Below are 8888 nucleotides of genomic sequence, written 5' to 3' on the forward strand. Positions count from 1 at the left end.
TAAAGAGTCAATGTAAAGACGATCATCTTGCAGATCTGAAGACAATGTTCGAAATCATGCGAGCACATCAGCTGAAGATGAACCCGACAAAATCGTTCCTCGGAGTTTCAAGTGGAAAATTCCTGGGATTTATCGTTACTTCCAAGGGAATTTCTCTTGATCCAGAGAAAGTGCGTGCCATCCAAGACATGCCACCTCCGAAGAATCTCAAAGAGCTCAGAGGTTTGCAAGGCAGACTGGCCTACATTCGAAGGTTCATATCAAATCTTTCAGGGCGTTGCCAACCTTTCTCTAAGCTCATGAAGAAAGGAATATCCTTTGTTTGGGATGGAGAATGCCAAAAAGCATTCGAGGAGATTAAGAGATATCTCACTCAACCGCCTGTTCTCGTGGCTCCAATATCAGGGAAACCATTCCTGTTGTACGTGAGAGCCATGGAACACTCTCTTGGTGCTTTGTTAGCACAGAATAACGATCAAGGGCAGGAGCAGGCCATCTACTATTTAAGCAGGACTATGATGGGAGCCGAACACCGGTACAATCCAGTCGAAAAAGAATGTCTCGCCTTGGTATTCGCAGTTCAAAAGATGCGACATTACCTAGTTGGGCAAACAATTCATGTCATTTCTAAGGTGAATCCCTTAAGAGTTCTGATGACCAAACCATCGTCCCTAAATTGCCGGCTTGCAAAATGGGCTATCCTCTTGTCATAATATGATATGCAATTCATGCCGCAAAAGGCAGTCAAGGGTCAAGCATTGGCAGACTTCTTAGCCGATCATCCAGTGACGGGAACATCAAAGTTGTATGAAGAATTGCCAGATGAAGTTGCTGAAACTTGCGTTACTCAAGAAACCACGCAGGTGTGGAAGTTGTTCTTCGACGGGGCATCCAGAGCGAATCCTCATGGAGCAATCACTGCAGGGGTGGGGGTGGTACTCGTCTCCCCGAATGGTCACATAATACCAAGAGGATTTTCCCTAATCAAACCCTGCACCAACAATGTAGCTGAATATAATGCCCTATTGTTAGAAATGCAATTTGCTGAGGAACTTAATGTTCAGCGCCTCAAAGCTTACGGTGACTCCCAGCTCATCGTTAATCAAGTCCGGGGGGAATACGAAGTACACCATGAAGATCTGATCCCGTACTACTTCGCAGTGCTAAAGCAAGCTAAGAAGTTCGAGGGTTTCTTTATTGAGTACATCCCGCGAGCTCAGAATGCTTATGCAGATGCATTAGCCTCCTTGGCAACCTCATTAGCATTACCCCCAGAGGCTGAGACTACTATCTCAGTTGCAGGACGCGAGTTATACTGTTTCAAGATTCCTACAGAGGAAAGCTCAGATGAGACATCGATAGGAGAAGTCTGCACAACCTCGAGGGAATTAGAAGCTAGAGATTGGCGATTCCCGTACATCGATTATGCTATATACGGAATTTTGCCCGATGACCCCAAGGAAGCGGTCGCTATCAAACGGAAGGCCCTCCAATTCTACTACGATGCAGTTTCTCAAACCCTGTATCGTAGATCACATGATGGAATTTTGCTTCGATGTCTCTCTCGGAAGGAGGCAAAAGAGGCTCTTAAGGAAGCTCACGACGGAATGTGCGGAGCTCATCAGCCTGGAGCTAAGTTAGGCGATCGTCTTCGACGAATTGGTTATTATTGGCCGAAGATGTTCGCAGACGCGGTGGACTACGCCAGACATTGCCACGAATGTCAAATTCATGGCGATTTTATCCACCAAGCGCCGGGTAATCTACATCCTACATCTGCAACTTGGCCATTTGAAATGTGGGGCATGGATATTGTGGGACCAATCTCTCCTCCAACTTCTAAAGGGCACCGGTTCATTTTGGCCGTAACCGATTATTTCTCTAAGTGGGCAGAGGCAATCCCGCTAAAAGAAGTCAAGACAAAGAACGTGATCAAGTTCATTAAACATCATGTCGTATATCGCTTTGGAGTCCCGAGACGAATAGTTCACGACAACGGGACACAATTCGTTAGCTTTGGATTTCAGAGATTCTGTGATAAATTTCGCATCCAAAGTGTCGCATCCACGGCATATTATCCGCCGGCAAATGGTCTTGCAGAGGCTTTTAACAAAACTATCGTGAAGCTCCTCAAAAAGTTCGTTTCTAAGAGCCGACGAGATTGGGACGAAAGACTCGGTGAATGTTTGTGGGCCTACCGCACAACAGTAAGGACCCCTACAAGAGCTACACCGTTTTCTTTGGTATATGGCTGCGAGGCCGTACTGCCATTAGAAATCCAAATTCCTTCATTAAGAGTCGCTATCGCAACCGGATTGACAGATGAAGAGAAACACGAGCGACGTCTGCAAGAGCTTGAAGCCTTAGACGACAAACGACTTCAGGCTCAACAACAGATCGAACTATATCAAGCCCGTATTTCTAAAGCCTACAACAAAAAGGTTAAGGAACGGATTTTCAAGAAAGGCGATTTGGTTCTGGCTAATCGACGACCCATGGTAATGACCCACAAAACCAAGGGGAAGTTCAATCCCAAATGGGAAGGACCCTTTGTTGTTGAGACAGTCTATTCCAACGGAGCTTATCGTCTCATCAACAAGAAAGGCGACAGACTTATGATGCCAATTAATGGAAAATTTATCAAGCAATACTACCCGTAAGATACAAGTTTCTTGAGCTTAGCTGGGGGTTGCTCATCAAATGTTTGTCTGAACAAATAAGTTCTTCTACTTTGTATGTCGTCAAGTTAACACTACACCTCTGACGATTTAAAGTTCATTTTAATAAAAGAATTTTTCAAAGTCTTTCAGATAGCTATCAGCATAATCTGTTTCGAGAAAAGATCTCAATTTTGATTACATTCAGCTCTCCTGAACGCAAGTCCTATGGCTACACTCAAAACATGTCTACAGCTGCGTTTCAAGACCTACAGCTGCAGAACCTGATGCTGCGTTTACACCAACGAACGCACAGCGTAGTCATTTCAACTTCCAGAAATTACCCCAAACAACAACAAAGGGGATCCGTGACAAGTCGGAGTGCGTCAGACTTGTCTGAACACAGCTCAAATCTCAGAGCTGCGTTCAGACCTGTATGAACCATGCGTCCTTGATAAAGCCTGCGTTCAGTCCACCTGAACGCAAGTCCTCCGGTTGCGTTCAAAACATGGCTACAGCTGCGTTTCAAGCCCTACAGCTACAGAATCTGACACTGCGTTCACACCAATGAACGTGCAACATGATCGTTTCAACCTCCAGGAGGTATTCTACAAACTAGAAGAAATCAGGTTTTTCTAAAAGACCAGACTTATGACCATCATCCAAGTCTTGAAGTCGAGGTCAAACCTGTTTGACAAAGCCAGATGTCCTCAACGGGCCTGCGTTCAAACCATTCAGACACAAGAGAATAACTTTACAGAAGTTTTCATACCACAAGAAAAACCATATCATTTCAAGAGATGTCCACAATTCATCACAGGCAAAAGTCATAATTGTCATGAGAGTATCAAAAAGTTATTACAGACTAAAAAGTTATCGAATATAAAAAGGTGGTTCCCGAAGAGAAAAGGACGCGAGATGGGCCCTAGCCTGAGCTATACGTGCAGCATTTTTAGCTCGGACCTCTGTGGCAGCCTTCGCTCTCAGTTCTTCGGCGGTGAGAGCAGCAGAGCCAGCTTCTGATCGCAAAGCCTGAAGAGTCTTTTCTATCTCAGGCTCCAAGTCAGTGCTCTGCAGCTCTTCTATGAGTTCCACTGAACGTCTGAACGAGTGAACCTTCCTGACACAGTGACCAGCCCAACTGCGATTGAGGCGTTCTAGCAAGTCCATCACATCAAAGAACGAATCCAGAAAATCTGAAAATGGAGCCCATCCTTGCTCCGCGATGAAGTGTGCCTGCTTCACCATGTTCTCTAGGAGATTGGTGAGGAAAGTTACACTCTCAAGGTCTGGGGTGTACATTTTACCACGAGGAACCATTGCAAGCGGTGTAATTAGAGGGGCGTTCTCTGGGAGAACTCCTTCTTCTTCATCATCAGATACAACAATGGGCTCAGCAGCAGAAGCCCCACCTGGCATATGAGCCAAAGCAAAGTTAATAAAATAGATGGAGGCAAACGCAGTAAATCTAAACATGCGTCAGGATCAGCCTGAACGCAAGGAAGTTAAACCTGCGTTCAAAAGCTATGAACGCAGGACTTCTGCCTGAGTTCCAGATTAAGAGATTAATCCCTTCATCTTATCAATAAACACGGAAGCCTTCTTCCACATTCAAGATCAAAGAACACATGAACAGTTGTTCGTATCTAAGACAAACAATTGTTATCAATAAACACAGGAACTTTTCCATGTGTTCAACAAGGAGAGTTCAACAATGGACACAAGAACTTCTCTTGTCATCCAAGATCAAAGAGATGAACAGTCTTTGGTCAAGAAGCATACAAGTTCTTCTCAAGATTGAAGAGACGAATTTTATTCGTCATCATCAACCAGAATTCGTCTTCAGAATGTCAAGAAAACCCATTGACAAAGAATACTTAAAACGAAGAAGACAGGGATACTCACTTCGATGTCCAGGCGTCGGAGGCGTCGACGACGGTCCGGAGGCGGACCCAGAAGCATCCTTCGACGGCGGAAGAATGTCCGCCATCTGTTCGTGAGATCTCTTGGGAGCCATGGCCAGATGACGAAATCAGATCGTGGAAGAAATAACGAGAAGAAACTCGTTTGGGAGTTCAAGAAAGAAGCTTAAACGTTAAAGCCTCTTGACATGACTAATCAACCCAATTTATAAATAATTTATGACGGTGCAGAGTCCCAAGACTCCCGCTTAAAGGAGATCTCTTCGTCATCATTACAGCCGTTTGGGCTTCTGATAAGACGCAAGACAAAGCCTTGCGTTTGGAAAACGTATAGTGGAAGCCAAACGCAATAATCTGGAGGTGCGTTCAAGCGCACAATATCCACAAAGTATTAGTTAACTTTGTGATAAAGGTTTTAAAATTATTTTTGAAAAAGAATCTTGCTTAATTTATGATATTGATTTAATTACTATTATTTTTAAAGGCCATAGAAAGAATAACATATATGTTTTATCTATGAAAAATATTTCAAATGAACATTGTCTTATTGTATCATCTAATGATTCTATTTTATGGCATAAACGTTTTGGACATGTTAACTTTAAACACATTTCTAATATTTCTAAAAATGATTCAGTAAATGGTTTACCTAAGATGTCTTTTAAAAACAATTTTTGTGATGCATGTCAACAAGGAAAAATGTACAAATCTTCTTTCAAATCTAAAAATATAATATCTACAAGTAGACCATTAGAATTAATTCACATAGATCTTTTTGGTCCTTCTAGAGTAGCATCTTTAAATGAAAGTAGATATGTATTTGTTCTTGTTGATGATTATTCTAGATTTACATGGGTAATTTTTCTTAAACATAAAAATGATGCTTTTAATGAGTTTTCTATATTTTGCAAAAGAATTCAAAATCAAAAATCTACTTCTATTATCTCTATACGTAGTGATCAAAAATCAAAAATCTACTTTTAATGAGTTTTCTCAACTTCATCTTTGTATCTCCTGTTATTTTTCTGTTTCATCATGTCTAGAGCTAAGAAAGCTAAGCAAACTCATACTAATGTTAACGATGAAATCATCATTTACTTAAAAAGTCCTGATTTACTAGAAGAATTTAACAAAATATCCACTTTTGAAGTTCTTTCAGGACGATTTGTGAAATATGATGATTTTATTCCTTGGAACTTTGGATCATATTTTGATAATGTGGGATTGCTTGAATTATTCTCTGCTGAAAATAGAAAACCCACATATCCTTTTCTTGTTCAATTGTTCTATACTAATATAGAACGTGTTGAAACTATTGGTGGTTCTGAAAAACTTAAAACTCTTGTTAAAGGAATAGAAATTGACTTGACTATAAAGTCAATTGGAAAATTTTTCAATATTCTTTATCAATGAGTCTCTCTTAGGTCAATTAGGATGAATGATTCAGATCTTTTATCTAATCATATATTTCTTCCTGGATATAGTAAATCTTTAAATAATTCAAACAAACTTCGTCCAATTCCTAGGTTCATTGCACGAATCTTAGCGTATAACTTGTTTTCAAAAACCGGGAGTTTTCATTTCATTTCCCTAGATTTAGCAAAAGCTCTATATGCTATACTGAGAAATATCCAAGTTAATTGGGCTGAAGTTTACTTTGACAATCTTCTGACAATTCCAAGAGGATTTCTTCCATATGGTGTTTTTTTAACAAAAATCTTTGACAAATTTCATGTGGATCTTCAATCTGAAAATTCTGTTGTCCGTTCCATTGAATTTTTTTGATTCCAATACCCTAACTAGGATGAAGTTAACAAATTTTGAAATTCAAGAACAAAATCCTCACGATGAACCTCATCCTTATCAAGAAGAAATTCCACAAGATATTCCACAATCTTCAACTCAAGCAGGAACTTCTTCTAGTCAACCACCACCACCATTTCTTACAGAACATTCATGTTTTTCAGACGTGCAATACAACACACTAAGTGCACGTATTCTTGAACTTGAAACTAGTCAAAGAGCTCTATATTCTCAGAATTTCTATATCATTAGTAATCAAGAAGAGCTAATCAAGAAGTTTGATGACTTGGACACAAAGCTTAGTGCATACTTTCAAGGACAGCAACCTCCTCCAGCACCTTAGAAGTTTATGCATGCATCATATTAGATTTGGATGGTTTCCTTCTGAGAGCTTGCTGCCTTATTTGCGTTCTTAAGAATCACACGTTTGGAGCTATGCTTTTGGGAGAGCGAACTCTTGACGGGCTCTTGGACTTCAATTCGTCATCATAGGCGGTCAAGTGCAGGGGTTTCCCATTGTAGGAAGGCTCTGACTTGTTGCGAGAGTGTGTGCGACCCCCAGCTCGAGTGGTTGTTCGGGATTCAGTCACCGGACCCAAGCGATCTTTGATCGAAACCTTACTTCGATCCTCGTGCAAATGACCTAGGTGATCCGTCATCCTCATCTTGAAATGGGACAAGTCTCTATGGTCGTGAGGCTTCACCAGAAGTGCAGGATTCATCGGGACAGGAAAGAATGTTGAATATCATATCTCCATGATATTATTTTGATGATAACAATTTATACAATGTGTTATACAAATGTACTAACTCTTATATGCAGCTTTCAATATCAAAATATGAACAAGTGCAAGTTGAGATTCAAGGCATTATGAAGTGAAGAAGATGAACATATAAGATAATGTATTTTACATTTTCTTTACTTAGAATTATTGTACAAGCCTTGATCACTCACACACACACATAAATATTAGAACACACTAACACAGGCTTAGTGTATTGGTTAACTATAAAAATCCCCTATGTTAACCATTAGAGTTATAGTTAATAATGGATTATCAAAACATTTAATTCATATCATTTTCTAACTCTTAGTAGTCGACTAATTAGAATAGTAGTCGACTACTCATATATATGTCTTAAATATAAGATTCTGTCAATTTACAGTATAGTCGACTAATTTGGATAATAGTCGACTACTCAAGTTTATGACAGAAACATAAGTTTTTATTTTACAGTATAGTCAACTAATTGACATTATAGTCGACTACTGAAAGCAAAATTCATTTTCTAAGTTTCTGTTAAATTACAGTATAGTCGACTAATGAACTTTATAGTCGACTACTGAGAAATTTTCTGAATATACAGAGTCTGTTTAAACTCAGTGTAGTCGACTAATCAGTCTTGTAGTCGACTACAGATACAGTTTTTCCAGAATTTAAAGTTTGAATATATGACTGTTTATAGCCGTTTTTAAACGTTTTTAAAGTTCAAAAACTTATCTTTTCAAGGGCTATAAATAGGTTATTTGTTCAGAAAAAATACAGAGACTTACATACCCATAAGCTTTGATCTTTGTGCATTTTTTCAAGTGAAAAATATTCAGATTTTGAGGAAAAAAAAGTTTCTGAAATTGCCTTTGAACATCATTCAAATACTTATTGTTTAGGTAATTTACAGAAGTTAGAATCATTCCTAAACCATTACTACACTACACTACAAATCAAGGCTTATAGGAATTGAAATTGTTGCTTCAAAAGTTCTCTCGAGTTGTGAGAAGTGTTAATCTCTTGGTTTAGAGATTGGTGTGGAAATTGTTGCTTCAAAAGTTCTCTCGAGTTGTGAGAAGTGTTAATCTCTTGGTTTAGAGATTGGTGTGTAAATTGGCAAGGTTGTTTGTCAATTGGTGTTGTAATTTACAGGGACTTGCAAATTGATCAATTGGTCAGGTTTGCTTTTGATTTTGTAAGTTTATTTAAAATCACAGTGGAAACTCTCAAGCGAGATTTGCTTGGGGACTGGATGTATACCGGATTGGTGGAACCAGTATAAAACTTTGTGTTTGTGATTGTGAATTTCTGAGATTGTCTTTTTTTTTACAATTTATAATATACTTTGCATAATTTTCCCCCCCCCCCCCCTCTAGTGTTCTAGTGTATCTATTTCAGATCCTACATATATAAGGATAAAATGTCTCCTTCTAATTCAAAAGTCAGTTATAGAATGAAATGAATTTTGAAGAAAAAAGTTATGAAAGAAAAATTTTGAATCAAGAATTTTATTTAGAACATAAAAATTTTAGAAAATGGTTTTTTAAGACTTTTAATAAACAAGAACAGTTAAACTGGAAAAACGAATACTATTCACAGTTAAAATTAAAACAAAAATTTGAGTTTTTTATTCCCTGGTTTCTGAAAAAGTATATTAAAAATCAAGAAAACCAAATAGGAGTAATAGAAAAACACTATAAATAGTGAAAAACTACGACAGGTAGAATAATAAGATC

The sequence above is a fragment of the Asparagus officinalis genome, chromosome 6 (genome assembly GCF_001876935.1).
Source record: "Asparagus officinalis chromosome 6, Aspof.V1, whole genome shotgun sequence".
Classification (NCBI taxonomy): domain Eukaryota; kingdom Viridiplantae; phylum Streptophyta; class Magnoliopsida; order Asparagales; family Asparagaceae; genus Asparagus; species Asparagus officinalis.